This window comes from Silene latifolia, chromosome X, assembly GCF_048544455.1.
Source record: "Silene latifolia isolate original U9 population chromosome X, ASM4854445v1, whole genome shotgun sequence".
Classification (NCBI taxonomy): Eukaryota; Viridiplantae; Streptophyta; class Magnoliopsida; order Caryophyllales; family Caryophyllaceae; genus Silene; species Silene latifolia.
Window position 1 is genome coordinate 43,105,259 of NC_133537.1, and position 15,039 is coordinate 43,120,297.

General features: G+C 33.7%; 1 long non-coding RNA gene across 1 annotated transcript; it reads left to right on the plus strand.

Annotated features, from left to right (window-relative positions):
* The first annotated feature begins 5,664 nt into the window (after nucleotides 1–5,664).
* On the plus strand, nucleotides 5,665–10,498 carry LOC141621369 (uncharacterized). Its single transcript, XR_012532264.1, has 4 exons — nucleotides 5,665–6,050; nucleotides 8,366–8,452; nucleotides 9,579–9,690; nucleotides 10,211–10,498. It is a non-coding gene; the product is annotated as an uncharacterized LOC141621369 (long non-coding RNA).
* The last annotated feature ends 4,541 nt before the right edge of the window (nucleotides 10,499–15,039 follow it).

Genomic DNA, 15,039 nt, shown 5'->3' on the forward strand with positions numbered 1-15,039 from the left:
CGGTCAATCAGTTATTCTCCAGATCGAGGAAACCACTCTCGATATGATCACTTGCAAGTACGACCTGAAAGACACCTTGCATTGAGTGGGAGATAGTAATAGGATAAGAGAATTGGTGACGCACACTTGTCGAGGACAAGTGGGAGATTGTTGGAATATGTGTCCTCCGATAATAATGCGATCACGACTGTTGATCATGATGATCACATGTTTAAATCTCATTATAAAGAATACAATTGGGAAGTAATATTTTTACTGTCAACTGGTCAACATATATCGGTAATGATTGTCTGACTAGAGTTTGACATTACTGTCGTGCGACGGTGGTGATCAGTTGATCCCTTAGGTCATACCTATAGGGCAACTCTCTTAATTGATCATTTAATTAATCGTATAACGTTACGAGTTAATTAAATTACTTGAAAATTTGACGGACGAATTTGGAAGTAAAATTTACGTATCAAATTGAAATGTGATTAAATGGGATACGGTCTGAGTAATCGAATTATATCATTACTCGGATGAAATAATTGTTTAAGGTAACAATTAAATTTGAATGAATTATTATAAATACGATTTATAAATTGGTAAAATATTTTGGTACAAGTAATTATGAATTACTAAGTCGATTTTTGTATGTGACGTATTTTTATTAATACGTTGATTTTTAATATGTTAAAAATACATAACAAATTTATGTGACATATGACATGTGACATAAGACAAATTGACAAAAATAAAATGGGTTCCATTTTATTGTATGTACCTAAATAAGGAGGAGGATTAGGATAATATTGTGTTTGATTAAGTTAATGGAAAACACAATGATTACCTACATTCCTAGCCATGCAACCCTAATGCTCATTGTAAAGAACAATTCAAGCATGCATTGGCTCCCCTTAATCCCTCCTCCTACCCGGTTTTTCCACTAAGCAAGGCAAGAGTTTTTGCCTTATATTTTGATATACACTACACACATTTAGTTAGTGTATTATTCATTCATCCTAACTCAGCTAAAAACAAGTATTTTTAGAGAGATAAAAAGCTTCCATCTTCCTCTCATATAAACCGAAATATTTAAGTGTTACATAATATTTTTGGGTCATTTTCTATAAAATTAATATTATCTAGTATTCATAATATTAATTTTAATTAAGAGAAAGCCTTGGGTATTAAGCTTAGGGAGAGATCCTACACTTGGATCTTAGTTCTTCCATTAAAGGAAAGCACAAGAACAAGAGAGAAAGGTGATCTTTCTTGTGCCCATAAAACCGAACATCCAATGTAAGAACATGATTTCTCCTCTATTTTGCTCATTTGTTTGCATGCATAAAATCCATCTTTAATTTTATGACAAATTAAATTAAGACATATATGAATATGTAAGTATATAGATCTACTTTTCCTTCATGCCCTTATAAAGACTAATCTCAATTTCCGTTTTAGAGGAAGATCCCATCAACTATTTTTAATTCATTTTAAGTGAACTATAATCTAGCATGCGAGAATGATTTAAACTAAAGTGATGGCTTATAGACTGTGACATCTGCATGTCCATGAAAACTAACATACAACTATATGAGTCAATTTTCATGCATTTTAGTAGTAGGTGGTTTGGTTTTAGGCGGAATATGATGCAATTACTAGCATGTGAATAAAAAGCAATAAAATGAAAAACGTAAAAAAAACAGTAAAAGTCCTAGTGTGGCCTATCCTATCAAAATGAACAATAAATACAAGTTTGGAATCCATCCTTGGACCCTAGAAGCTTGTCTTGATGTTCCATCTTGATCCATGTAGCGGGAGTGAGCTTGAATCTTCATCTTTAGTCTTCTTTGAAATTACAATAAATAAAATTACATAATTGACCTATTAATTACATTCTAATTTCAAAACCCAAAACTAAAATAAAGGAGATTCGAGATCTCATAATTACATAAAAAATCATGTTTCCTTCATTACGAAAACATAATTTAACTAAGGACACACCAAGTATTACATAATACAACCGATTGCAAAAATTAAATACGTAAATAAAATTCATTCATTCGATTCATTCAACAAAAGGAAAAGCATCAACTAAAATAAATTAAACATACATAATACAATACATTAATTATGTTGATTAATTTATCCAAACCACCTATTTAAATTAAATTAAGTGACAATTCCGCAATTTAATCACATTAATTTCATTTCAATCCATATTAAACTTGTAATATAAATTCTATCCGTCAAAATTTTAAACCGCTTTAAAATAACTCGGTATCTTTAAATTGTGAACCGATTCACAATAACTAATTGGCCAAAATAAAAAATAAAAAAAATCCCCTTTTTTTATTTTGTCTCGGCAAAAAAAATAAAACAATTTTTTTTTTTTTTTTTATATCACGGCCGAAATAAAAAAACAGCCAAATACCTTTTGTTTTCTTTCTATTCGGCAATTAGGAAACCCAAAAAAAACTTTCCATAAATTTTCTTACGGCAATATGGCGAAAAAAACAAGAAAACAAAACTTTCCTTTTATTTTTTTTTTCTTTCTCATTCTCGGTTTACCAAAAACAAAACAATTTTTTTTTTCTCGGCAAACCCTAAAATTGTCCCCTTTTTTTCTTTTCTTTTTGCGGCAATATGCCCTAAAACAAGATTTGATGACTAAATTGTTTACCTTTGCTATTAGAACATGATTAGCATATGAAATAATAAACATGATCAATTTATATGCCAAAAACTATATAGCAAAAACAATCTTTTTATCATAAACATGACGATTCCATTTAATTTTAACTTAATCTGCATTAAATCAAAAACTACCAATTCTTCATATGATAATTTTAACTGATTATAAATTATAATATGAAAAATAGAATGGAAAAATATCATCAAACAGAAAGGAAAAAAACGGCACAAAAATTTTCGAACCACAAAAAAATTCGAAACCCTAATTTTTTTTTTTGAAAATCCTATTGTTCACATACAAATTTTATGAAAATCATCAAAATTAAAATCGTAGCCTATTGCTCTGATACCACTTGTGGGAAATAAATCTGTATACTTCCCTTAAACTAGAAGGATTATAACGATTTAATAAAGATGATCTAAGGTCATAAAATAAAATACATAAACATAAGTAAAAACAAATTAGAATTAATCTTCGGTCCTAGCAAATATGGCCTAAGAACAATATCAAAATTGATATTCGCCTATTAGTTGCACCCAAGACGATCTGAGATATGCCCTTTGATTATGCTAGAAATCAATCTAAAATTTTCTGTAAAATTTAATTGTCTTTGTGTTCTTGTGATGAGAAAGAGGAGGCAAGGTCAAGAAAAAGTATTAGGGTAGAAATAATTCTCTACCTTTCTTTTTTATATAGACCGAAACTTGGAGTCAATTAGGAAAAGAAAAACTTCCCTAATTTCGGCCAAGTGAATCTTATATATATTTAATTTAAATATAACTTATTATATTTAATTTACGAATTGACAGTTAATTCGTCTCAACTTAATATTATTTAATTTTCATTAAATAATTATCTCATCAACACATTGACTAACTTTTTAGTCATTTTGGGCATCAATGTAATTATATTTCTATAACCACATTTCTCAAACACGTCCTATAGGTGTGACCTTTAGGGACCAGTTGATCACCGCCATCTGTATGATAATAACGTCAAACTTTCTAGCAAGCCAACCGTTATTAGGTAAACGTTAATCAACTGATTAAATATACGAAGTATACCCTTGTGAACCTGTAAGAGATTTACAAATGTTATCACACTAATTTGTGGAGGACACAAGCTCCAACAGACTTATCTCTTGTGAAAAGGTGTTGCTTATGTGAGGCAGACTCAGAGGATCATGAACAACTTTTCTTCAAATATCACTATTCGACAGAGGTTTGGACTAGCATCCTTAACTGGATGAGGATCACTGGTATGAGCATACAATTACATCAGGAGCTTTGCTGGATTAGAGGTAGAGATCGGACACGGCATTGAAAAGCTCATTGGTTCCAATGTAGTTTAGCTGCAACAATTTATTCCCTTTGGACAGCTCGCAACACAACGATCTTCAAAAACTTCCTTCAATCCCCTAATTACCTTATCAAACAAATTCAATTTGAAGTGTCGGTTAAAATGTTAGCTTATAGAAAGAGTCTTCTTTATGATGAGATATTAACACATCTCAATAGCTAAGAGGTTTGATTGTTCAAATGATGTATATTGGCTAGTGTTTGTAAGAAACACCTTTAATTTTACCCCTCGATAGGAAGAATACAAGGTACATATCTTCTTGCAAAAAAAAAAAAAAAAAAAACAATAACAATAACAATAATAATAATAATAATAATAATAATAATAATAATAATAATAATAATAATAATAATAATAATAATAATAATAATAATAATAATAATAATAATAGTCTGGTCATCAATCGGGTCGGGTCTGATTGGGGTCGGTGATCATCGGGTCATGTCGGGTTATAGATCGTCATCGGGTTATAGATACTCGATGACATTTCAACTCAGTATAATATTGATACCGTATGATGTAGTTTAAAGATCTTTCATGATAAAATCATGATTATCTTTTGCATAAATGACACTTCAACACAATAATACTGATTTTTGTACCATTTTTCATTAATTTGTAATTTGTCTCTCAATAACTTACTCTAGACAAAATTATAAGTTTTTATAATTAAATTTATTAAAAATAAATATTTTTTGACATTACTCAAATTTTCAGAGTAGTTTTGCATGTCAATTTTTTTCTCGAATCAAAGTAAATCTATGTGAAATTTGAAAATTAATAAAGTGTCAATTTTATCTATAAGTAATATATAAATCTGTATTATATTGTACATTACATACATTGTGCGAAATCTAAAATGATTAGAAGTGCTGTTGTTAGACGATTTCTTATTAAAAAGGGTGATTTAGGCTCCTAGTTGTCCAACGAAGTTAGCAAACACGGTTTTGATATTGAGTGGACTTTATGTGTTATGACTTACTCCTATGGGCATGATACATTTCGAAGTGAAAGTGATATTTCTGTGAGTTGGGCTTCAATAGTCGAGTCGATATACTCGACACTTTGTTTTGGTGCGTGTCCATAAAGACAAGGATGATGTGAATTTAGAGTAAACTATCGCCCTGACATCTGTCAAAAATAAACACATTAATTATTTTATAAGACTGTCCTATAAAGTAGACGAAATAAGGGTAATGTTATTGGTAGCTTTGAAACAAGACTCGCTTAAGATTATCAATAATCTACCCTATTCTTGACAAAGTCATTAAGTTAAGTCTTGAATGAGTTTGGGTGAGCTCAGGGACGAAGCTAGGATGAAATTGTGGGCGGGGCCGAATTCATTTCCCACTTTCAGAGTTGGGCACGTAATAAACCTTATGTAAAGATATATTTTTAATCAAAGTATCTAAAACCCTTCTAAATGTATGAACTTAGGAAAATAGCTCCAATGAGCAGTAGAGCAGTAGAAATCGTGCCTCGCATGTGATGCACAGTGCTTTCTCCTTTTCTTCTTTCCTGAGTCTGGTTATCTCTCTCTCTCTATACATTCATTTCTCCATCGCTGATCGCACCTCTCCCTCCTCTTCTACTGCTGATCTTTCATCTCTCCTCATTCATTCGTTACTTCTTTGTTTCTCTTTATGTCTTCATTTTTAATCTCCATCTCTGTCTCACTTCATGTCACTATTTCAACTTCGACAATTGTTGATTAATCTTCCATTTACCAACTCCAATAACCATATCCTTCAGACAGCAAAATAGGGGAGATGGTCCTATTGTTGGGTGATAAAGATGGTCATATTCTCATCTCATCCTTATTCTCTAAATTGCTCGATATCGATTAGTTATTCAATCTGAATGGATGGTCATATTCTTGGGTGATGAAGATCGTTCGCCTTTGTTACGATTAGGGCTAAAGATATTGATGATTCCCATAACCTCTTCTATAATTAATCATTCAATCTGGGCACTAACTTAAGATAGGCTGTGGATCTGGAATTGTTTCGTGGTATTGATTTCATTTGCTGATTTCCTCTTTTTAAATTTACTTATTTGTTGTGTTTTGATTTCCTTCTTTACCCATTAATAGAACCTTTTATAAATCTTGCTTGTGAAATCATATGCTTTCTATTTCCGAGATTTAGAAAGTACTGTATTAATAGTGTTGATCTTAATTTCGAGAATGCGTATTAGTTACTGTATCGGTAATTTATTTTCAGGTGTGATTATGTTTTCAGCTATGAATGCTTAATTTTATAGCTTAAATTCGTTGTGTTAAACTTGTGTTCCATGTTGTTAATTGATAATCGAATGTGTATTTGTAAGTTTACGGCTAATTTAGCTCAGTTGAGGTTTGATTATGTTTTCAGTTATGGATGCTGCTTAATTTTAGTGCAAATTCGTTTTGTTAAGCTTGTCTTTTAGGAGGATGTATTAGTCGTTAGTCAAATGCTTATTTGTACGTTCACCGGTAATTTATCTTCCTTGAGGTCTAATTATGTTTTCAGTTATGGATGCTTAATTGTAGTGCGAAGTCTTTGTGTTAAGCTTGTTGCTTGTATTTTGTGAACATATGTGAAGTTGAAATAAGAGTAGTTGATTTTGTAATGTTTATGTGAAGTGTTGAGCTACTTTACTCATAGGAAAGCTTGGGATTTAGGACTTAAATTTTACGAGAATTTTAAATTTGTAAAATTGATGTGGAAGGGGTTGGTGAAGTGATTTCCTTAGGTTGAACATGGCCGTTTTAAAGATATCGCAAGTGAGGCATTGCCCATAGAGTGTAGTTAGTTAGAATTATATGATTCTATAGTTGTTTGGTTTTTTGTGATGATTAGAAAGGAAATGAAATGAGAGGAAGGCAGCACTCAATAGTAAATCTAAAATCTAAACAACTCTAAGGTGTCGTTTGTGCTATTTAGTGCTCTCACTCATGTTCATGAAACTGTTTTTGTTAATGGATTTGTGGCACTTTTTCTATGGTAAAGTTCATGAAACTTCACTTTTTGATATTCGCAGTCAGACTCCGATCCAAACTAGAAATAATATTGAAGATAACTTCGTTAATCACCAAATTGTTTTTGTTGCTTTCAAATCAGCGAGAAAGCAAATCAGAATTGCGGGAAATTCTAATTTACAAAAATTCTTAATATGCAGGTGGCCCGTCACCTTTAATGCATAGTCATCTCAATGACTCGCTCTGCAAAGGACGCCAATAACCCACTCCGCCTTTCAGTTCCTATGATCTCCATCAGTTAATTCATCTTTCTCATTTTGTTATTTATTGTATTCTTCATTTGCTTTTTACGATTGTCACCTACTAATCCGACCTATTTGTTTGATTAAGATAGAGTTTAAACTTCCTCCTAATACAATTGCTTTTTATATTTGGATGCCAGTGGCTACAAACAACGGAAACAAGGCCCTTCGATGCTGGAAGCAGTCATAAACAGACGAAGATGGTTTGAGTAATTATTTCTCTCTTTTTATTCTTTATTGCTTTACTGTTGACATATTTGTTTGTTTATTATTTTCCTTTTTGATGTGATTCTTCATTTAGTTCTCTCACAGAAGTCGGAAGTCGTGTTTTAATCTTTCACATTCTCTTTTCTACCCTTGAATAGTGTATTCAGCAATAGTACGCATCTGCATTTCTTTAATTTGAACCGCGTCTGCTTTGCATCTGAATATTTGAACGTCTCTATACGAAACTTGCCTAATACTTGAAATTTAGAGCAGTTTTCTCTCTTTAATTGAGAACAATTATTTATCTTAGTATTTGATTTTGATGGGTAGTAAGTGTGTGCTTGGTTGAGATTGCCTTATTATATGTGGTGTGTCCACCATTGATGCTTGCTTAAACAGATGTAGGAGGAAGGAAGGTAGCCGGGGGTGGGAGAGAGGGAGAAAGAGAGATATAGGAATGTATGTAGGGGGAAGAAGGGAGGTGTAGAGAGTTTGTGTTTGGTTTTAGTCATATTAAGATTGAGAGATGGAGAGGGAGTAAGAGAGGCATGGATGGATGGGGAGAAGGAGGTATAGAGAGTTGTGCTTGACTGTTTGGTCATGTTCATATTGAGAGGAGGGGTGGGGGTGGGGGTGGGGGTTGGAGAGGGAAAGGGAGGGAGAGCGTATGTGTTTGGCTTTGTTGAGGTTACCTTCATATTTAGTTTTGAAAGTTAAATGTTTACTTAACTCATTTCAATTTCTGGTTTTTACTTGCCATCAAATTTCTTTTATTGTTTCATGTCTTGTTTTAATCGGTCTTTGGCTTCCTTGCCATCAAATTTTCCTTTATTGTTTCCTTTCTTGTTCTATAATTAGGGTTTAGGGTACTCCGATTGGAATTTAAGGAGTGGCTGGAACTTTAGGAGCAATTGATTGCAGATCTCTGTATCTTTGGTATCCTAGGTATTATTTATTTCTTTAATCTTGATTCTTCATTTTTTGCCTTGTTTCTACAACAAATTTCAGTATGTATTGCATTGCTTGTTCTGGATGTTATCTGCCCTCTCAGGGTCGTTTCAGTTTGGTCTGTTCTATGTCTCTGTAGAATGGGGTGGGGGGTGTTGTGTTTAGGAGCCCAACCTCTGGGGAGGGCGAATTATAGCATACAGGGCCAGGAATCTAAATATTGCCTTTTAGGAAACTCTTTCCTTTGTTTTGATTTACTTCTTTTTTTGATTCATTCTGTCAAATCAGTTCACAAGGTCTTACAATATTATTACTTTTTTCGATTCATTCTGTCAAATCAGTTCACAAGGTCTTACAATACTATAGTTTAAGACCGTCTCATACAATAATTTCTAAGAAAGAAAATTATGCTAATAGTAAGGTCTTACAATATTATAGTTTTAAGACCGTCTCATACAATAATTGTCCTAAATGAAAGCTCATTCATTGAGTAAAGATTCTTCCGGCCTTACTTGTAGGGGGAAATGTAATTTCAGTGGCACGCTGTTTGCTACTATTGAGGTTGTATTGGCCAGGGTCATAGCTCAAAAGAAGGCATCTATGTTCGTTTTAATTGTTGTTGAGGCGGTCCTAAATGAAAGATAATTCATTGTGTAAAGAATCTATGTTCGTTTTAATTGTTGTTGAGGCGGTCCTAAATGAGAGATCATTCATTGTGTAAAGATTCTTGCGGATTTACTTGTAGGAGTTGCCATATATAACTACTTACAAATGATTGAGCAGTTAAGCTAAAGAGTACTGAGATAATATTATTGTGGTGAAGATGGTGATATTTTTAATTATCTAGGGGCGACATTGGATGATCAAGTTTCTCCCTTACTAAATTTTCTAATGGAACAGTAATTTTGAAATAAATTTTAGAGAGAACTGACACATGTTTAAGTTTGCATACACCTAACCCCTTATCTTGCCATATATAGCCACTTTTGGATGGGGTGGTGGTGTATTTCATTGGTTCTAAGGCCCTGTTTTGCCTGATATGTTATTTGTATGTCTTACTCATCCACAACACAGCCCACGCGTGGTAGGAAAGTTCTTTGAACATTTTTTTGTTATTTGACAGAACATCCTAAGAATGCCCTGTATGTGATGCACTGTGAAGCCGCTGATATCTTACTCGGAATCCAGAAGCCGATGGTGTTTCTTTCTCGGGATTCGACTATTGAGCTTCCTGTGTGAGTTTCTGAATTTTAGTGACGGCCTTTTTATCCTCGATTTTATCCCCAGAAAGCTAAATTTGTAAAGAGGCTAGCCATATGGGTGTAGATGTGTAGGGATTGGGTGGAACAAAGGGTGTATGCATTTTTTATTGTTAAACCTGAGGCTCATACGAACATTTAGAAACGGTGACTTAAAATAGTGAACTGCATTCTTCATTCCTAAAGATGATGTCTGAAATGATGACGTTAGATCTTAGAAGATAGATAATTGTTTTGCCTCCTCTTAAGTGAATTAAAATATAACCAAAATGAATCACTTTGCTGAACTTAATTAAGATAAAACAAAATGAATGAAGATAGACCATAATGAATCGCTGGAATCAAGTAAACAAAAATGTATTCTTATTCTAATCAAGATGAACATTAATGTCTGTACATTTCTTCAGAAGCTGAACTCTGCTAACCTAGGAAGCGAATTTCTTTGGATGTACTTGATTATTGACTCTCATTATTGTTCGGTGTTTGGTTAGGGCAGCATGAATTCGAGCTCCAGGAAATAGATGGTTACAATAGTGCAACGTCACTTTGCTTCACAGGTGTGCCACCTCTTTCTATTTCCCATCTTTCTGAACTGACTCACAAAACGACTTCAAGTTCATCCAAATATGAAGTAACTTGATCGAGAATGAACAATCTGACTATATTCAAAATTACCAGCGTCTTAGGTTTATACAAATTGTGTCTGTGTATCAAATTTCTATGTCAAAGGTGGTTGGTTGGCTGACTCCGTGTTTGGTACTGTTAACAGTAAAACCATGCTACACCAGCCACCGTAGGGATATTTACACGACACTTCTGAGTGAAAACAACTCAATTACTGTTATTTAGTTTGTAAAGTGATATTTATATTATATATATGTTACTTGATATGAATATGGAAATATTGTAAGGCAAGGGCCAAGACAATGATCTTACGAATCCTAAACCACAGGTCCACAGTATAAGGCGAGTAAGTTGGATAATTAAGTGAATACTATTAATGATAATAATGAATCATATAAGTTTTTTGGGAATAAAGGTTCTTATCTTATAGAGCATATCATAGAAGGTGTTTAGGGCATTCTTCCTATATGATTTTGGTCAATGACGTCCTTCTTTGCTTTCGTGAGTAACAGTTTCTAAACCGAATTGTTGTTTTTTGCATGATGTTGTACCTTGACAATTGATTGATCTATACTGTTACCAGGATTTTGTGTTTTTGTTGGCATAATTTCTATACCAATGAGAGAAATTAGGTTAGGTGGGTGGAATTGACATTGCATATGTCAGATATGCTCTTGGTTATTATCAGGGTTGAAAAGTCGAAAGTCATTTGTTTTTACTAGAATTCATGTAGAATAATTCCGGATGAATAAAATGTTAAAACTCTTGTGGCTGATAGTGGGTACGTGTTTGAAAGTGTAGAATAAACTTAGTCGTTCAACTTAGTATACTGAGCAACGGACCGATGAAATAAAGACCTCAAAGAAAAATTAAATGAAATGAAAGAACTACGGAGTACTTCCTATATAAGAGGTCTTTTAATAATAAGATTATTATGAGATCGTTTCATAGGAGAATTAGTATAGTTGAGAGGGAAGGAGAAGGAGGGTGGGGGAAGGAGAGAGAGCGTTGAGATACAGGGGGGAGAGTGGAAAAGACGGGGAAGGAGGGAAAACTCCATGTGTTTTGTTTTTGTTCAGGCTGCTGTAGCATTTGTGGTTCTTGCTTATCCGACCACCGAGTTTGCTTCAAGTTTGTGCGACTTATGTATAGTTCAGATTCAACCATCTCCTTTACTTATATAGTTATATAGTTTATAGGTTGAAGAGATTGTACAATGATCAGAAGTTGAAACCATTAGAGTCGACTTATCATTTTCATGAATTTGTTGTTAGAGTCGACTTAAAATATTGAATCCCAAACTTTCACATTCTTTACGTTTCTACCATTACAATTTTAAACCCATGATCTTTTCCTTGATCTTTTCCTTTTCTTAGATTATTTGCTCTTGTAGACAATTAATAAATTAGATGTTAAGCCTATGGTTATACTTCTCACTGACATACTGACAGTCCGACATTTATCAAACACATTCTAAAGAATATTTGTTTTTCATTGACAGGAGCACATATTGAATCATGGCCAACCAACAATATATTTGTAGCTATTATGGTGGCAAGCTGAAGACCAAAGATTTAAGTCCTTAATTTGTTGCTTTTTTTTTTCCATTTCTAATAGAACAACCAAGCAAACTAAGGAGAGACCATCACGTTTTTAATCTTGAAAAAGAAGTACTGGTCTCTGATGCCCTGCCACTTTCGTTTGCAGTTGAGTTATATATACTGTAAATTTTCTCCATCTCTTCAAACTTAATAGAAACTTCATGTCAGTCATATTGATTGTTATAATAGGAGAAATTTGTTGTACGCTTGTCTAGCACTTGATATGACGAGTTTTTTAAAGGAGCAAGCACTACATTTTTCTTGCCTTGATTTGAAGCTCATATGAAGACTTATTATTTGGGAATCCTAAATTTAGGAGCATTGAAAAGCTCGTGTCCTTTTCTGTTATCGCCTTGGATTATACTTGAAACAATTGTTTGTAAAGAAAACATTATACAATAATCCTTTCTGAATTATATGCAAGCTTTATAGTTTGAAAAAGACGGAGGTGGGCCTTGGAACTCCGTGCGCATCGCGCGCGGAAGAATAACTAGTTAAATAAAACAAGGCTAAAATATCATTTTGAAGATTTTTTGGTTATACAAGAAAAAAAATATTATGAAACGAATTACAAAATCAACCATAAAATAATATGACACATGTGTAAAAAAAAATAGATTAAAACAATGTTTTGAAGGGAATATAGTTTAAAAGGGGTTGAAAATCAAGTAAAAAATGAGGGAAACAATTGGGGGGGAAAAAGACGCTCAGGGGACTTGAACCGCTGATCATCAGCCATATACACAAGTGAAATTACTCACCCACCAACTGAGCAATGAAAGGAACATGATACATTTGGAATAATAATTAACCCAAAATTTTTGCCCGGGCACTACTACAAATACAGGCAACTACAACGGCCCTTTAACAACGCTTATTCACGAAAATCATCAAAAGACGTTGTAGAATGGATGGCGCGAATTTTACCAAACTTAATTACAACGGTTCTGTGTTGTTAACCGTTGTTATTGGTTTTAACAACGGGTCAGACTTTCAAAACCGTTGTTAATATAAAATCTAATAACAACGTTTACATTTTAACCGTTGTTAATAATTTGGCGCAAAATTAGTGAAAAGTAATTACAACGGTTTGTTTAAAACCCGTTGTTATTAGGTTGTAACAACGGTTGTATACTGAGTAACCGTTGTAATTAATGTAATACAAATCTTAAGAACAACAGATTGCTTTATTCTGTTATACGCTACAAAACACAAACACAAGCTAATACTGCTACTATATCATCCTCCATTCCTCCCTGATCGTCTCTCTGTCTTCATCTCCGTCACTGTTGTCACCGTCTTCTCTCCCTCATCGTGTTTATCAATCAGGTATATATGTTTCTTAGCAACGCTTATAGATATAGGATTTTTTGGGTTATTATCTAATTTGTTGATAATTTAGCTTAATTGCTTTCTTGAATTTCGTTTATTTGTTTGCCTATTATTACGAATGTAGAATAATGACTCGAACTTGGATGATTGATGCAAATATGAGTGACCGCAACTATAAGGATGGTTTAGCTGAATTTTATGAAGTCGTTTCGAACAATTTGAAAGGTTCTTCTAGTATTGCATGTCCTTGTGAAAGATGTGGTAATATTAGCTATATGGCTTTTCCGGACGTTAAAATACACCTAGAAAAGTGGAGATTTAGTCGATCCTATACACGTTGGATTTTTCATGGGGAACCATTAGAGGAAGAGAATAGCTCTGAAGAAGATGATGTTGAGGTACACGAAAGGCTAAGCGATGATCCCGAGTTTGCCGAGTTTTTTGAGTTGGAAGAGTTGGAAGTAGAGAAGTTGAATGTTGGGTCTATAGATAATGAAGAGAATGATGATGAGTCGATTGCTTTTGAAGATGTAGGTGATGACACTAGTAATTGGGATGACCTTAACAACATATATGAGAAGTTGTGTGAGTCCGAAGCACCTCGTATTTAAGTTGTAAGTTCACAAAAATGTCTACTGTGGTGAAGTTGTATAATATCAAGGGGGCAAATGGGGTGAGTGACACGTGTTTCACTAGTTTTTTAGCCTTGATAAAGGAGTTGCTTCCTGATGGTAATGTTCTACCTGTTAAGACATATGAGGCGAAAAAACTAATAAGAGGAGTGGGTATGAAATATGAGAAAATACATGCATGTCCAAATAATTGCATATTGTATCGGAAATTATATCAAAACTTAACCAATTGCCCTAAATATTTGGAGTGGCGTGATAAGGATAAGGAAGGGATCCCAGCTAAGGTGTTGTGGCATTTTCCATTGATACCAAGAGTCATAAGGATTTATGCGAATCCCGATGATTCAAAAATGTTAACTTGGCATGAAACAGGAAGAATAAATGATTGAAAGCTAAGACACCCGGCAGATGGTATGCAATGGAAATCGTTCGACGCTAAGTATCCCGAGTTCGGCAATGAACCTAGAAACTTACGTCTAGCGCTGTCCACTGATGGAATGAACCCACACGGAAACATGAGTAGCCAACATAATACTTGGCCAGTAGTGTTGGCTATTTATAACTTACCTCCATATGTGTGCATGAAAAGAAAGTATTTGATGTTGTCGTTGTTAATTTCCGGCCCTAAACAACCTGGAAATGATATAGATGTCTATTTGGAACCTCTTCTAGATGATTTGCGAATGTTGTGGGATAGTGGGTGGTCGGAACTATTTTTCGGTTACTTGTCGTTGGGAGCACCTAGACCAAAACACAATTTATAAATTCACAAACAACTCTACAATTAGTAAAGAGGCAAGTAAAGGTCGGATCCCAAGGGACGAGAATTGAGATGAGATTTCTATTGCAACTAGTGGTGTCTTAAGGGTGTCACAATTGGGGTTTGAAGTAGAAGATCACTAAACTAAATAGCAATGAAAGTAAACAAGCAAGATGAATTAAAAGGGATGTAAACAATTGATAAAAGGCACTAGGGTGTCATGGGGTCATAGGGGATTCATGGGAATTGATCATACAAACATATTCTCAAGTTATAAGCAAGCAATTATTGTTGTGATGGATCGAGTTGGTTTATATCTTACAACCCTAGGAAAGTTTGGGTCCCGGAGCCGAATCGATTAGATTGTACAACACCT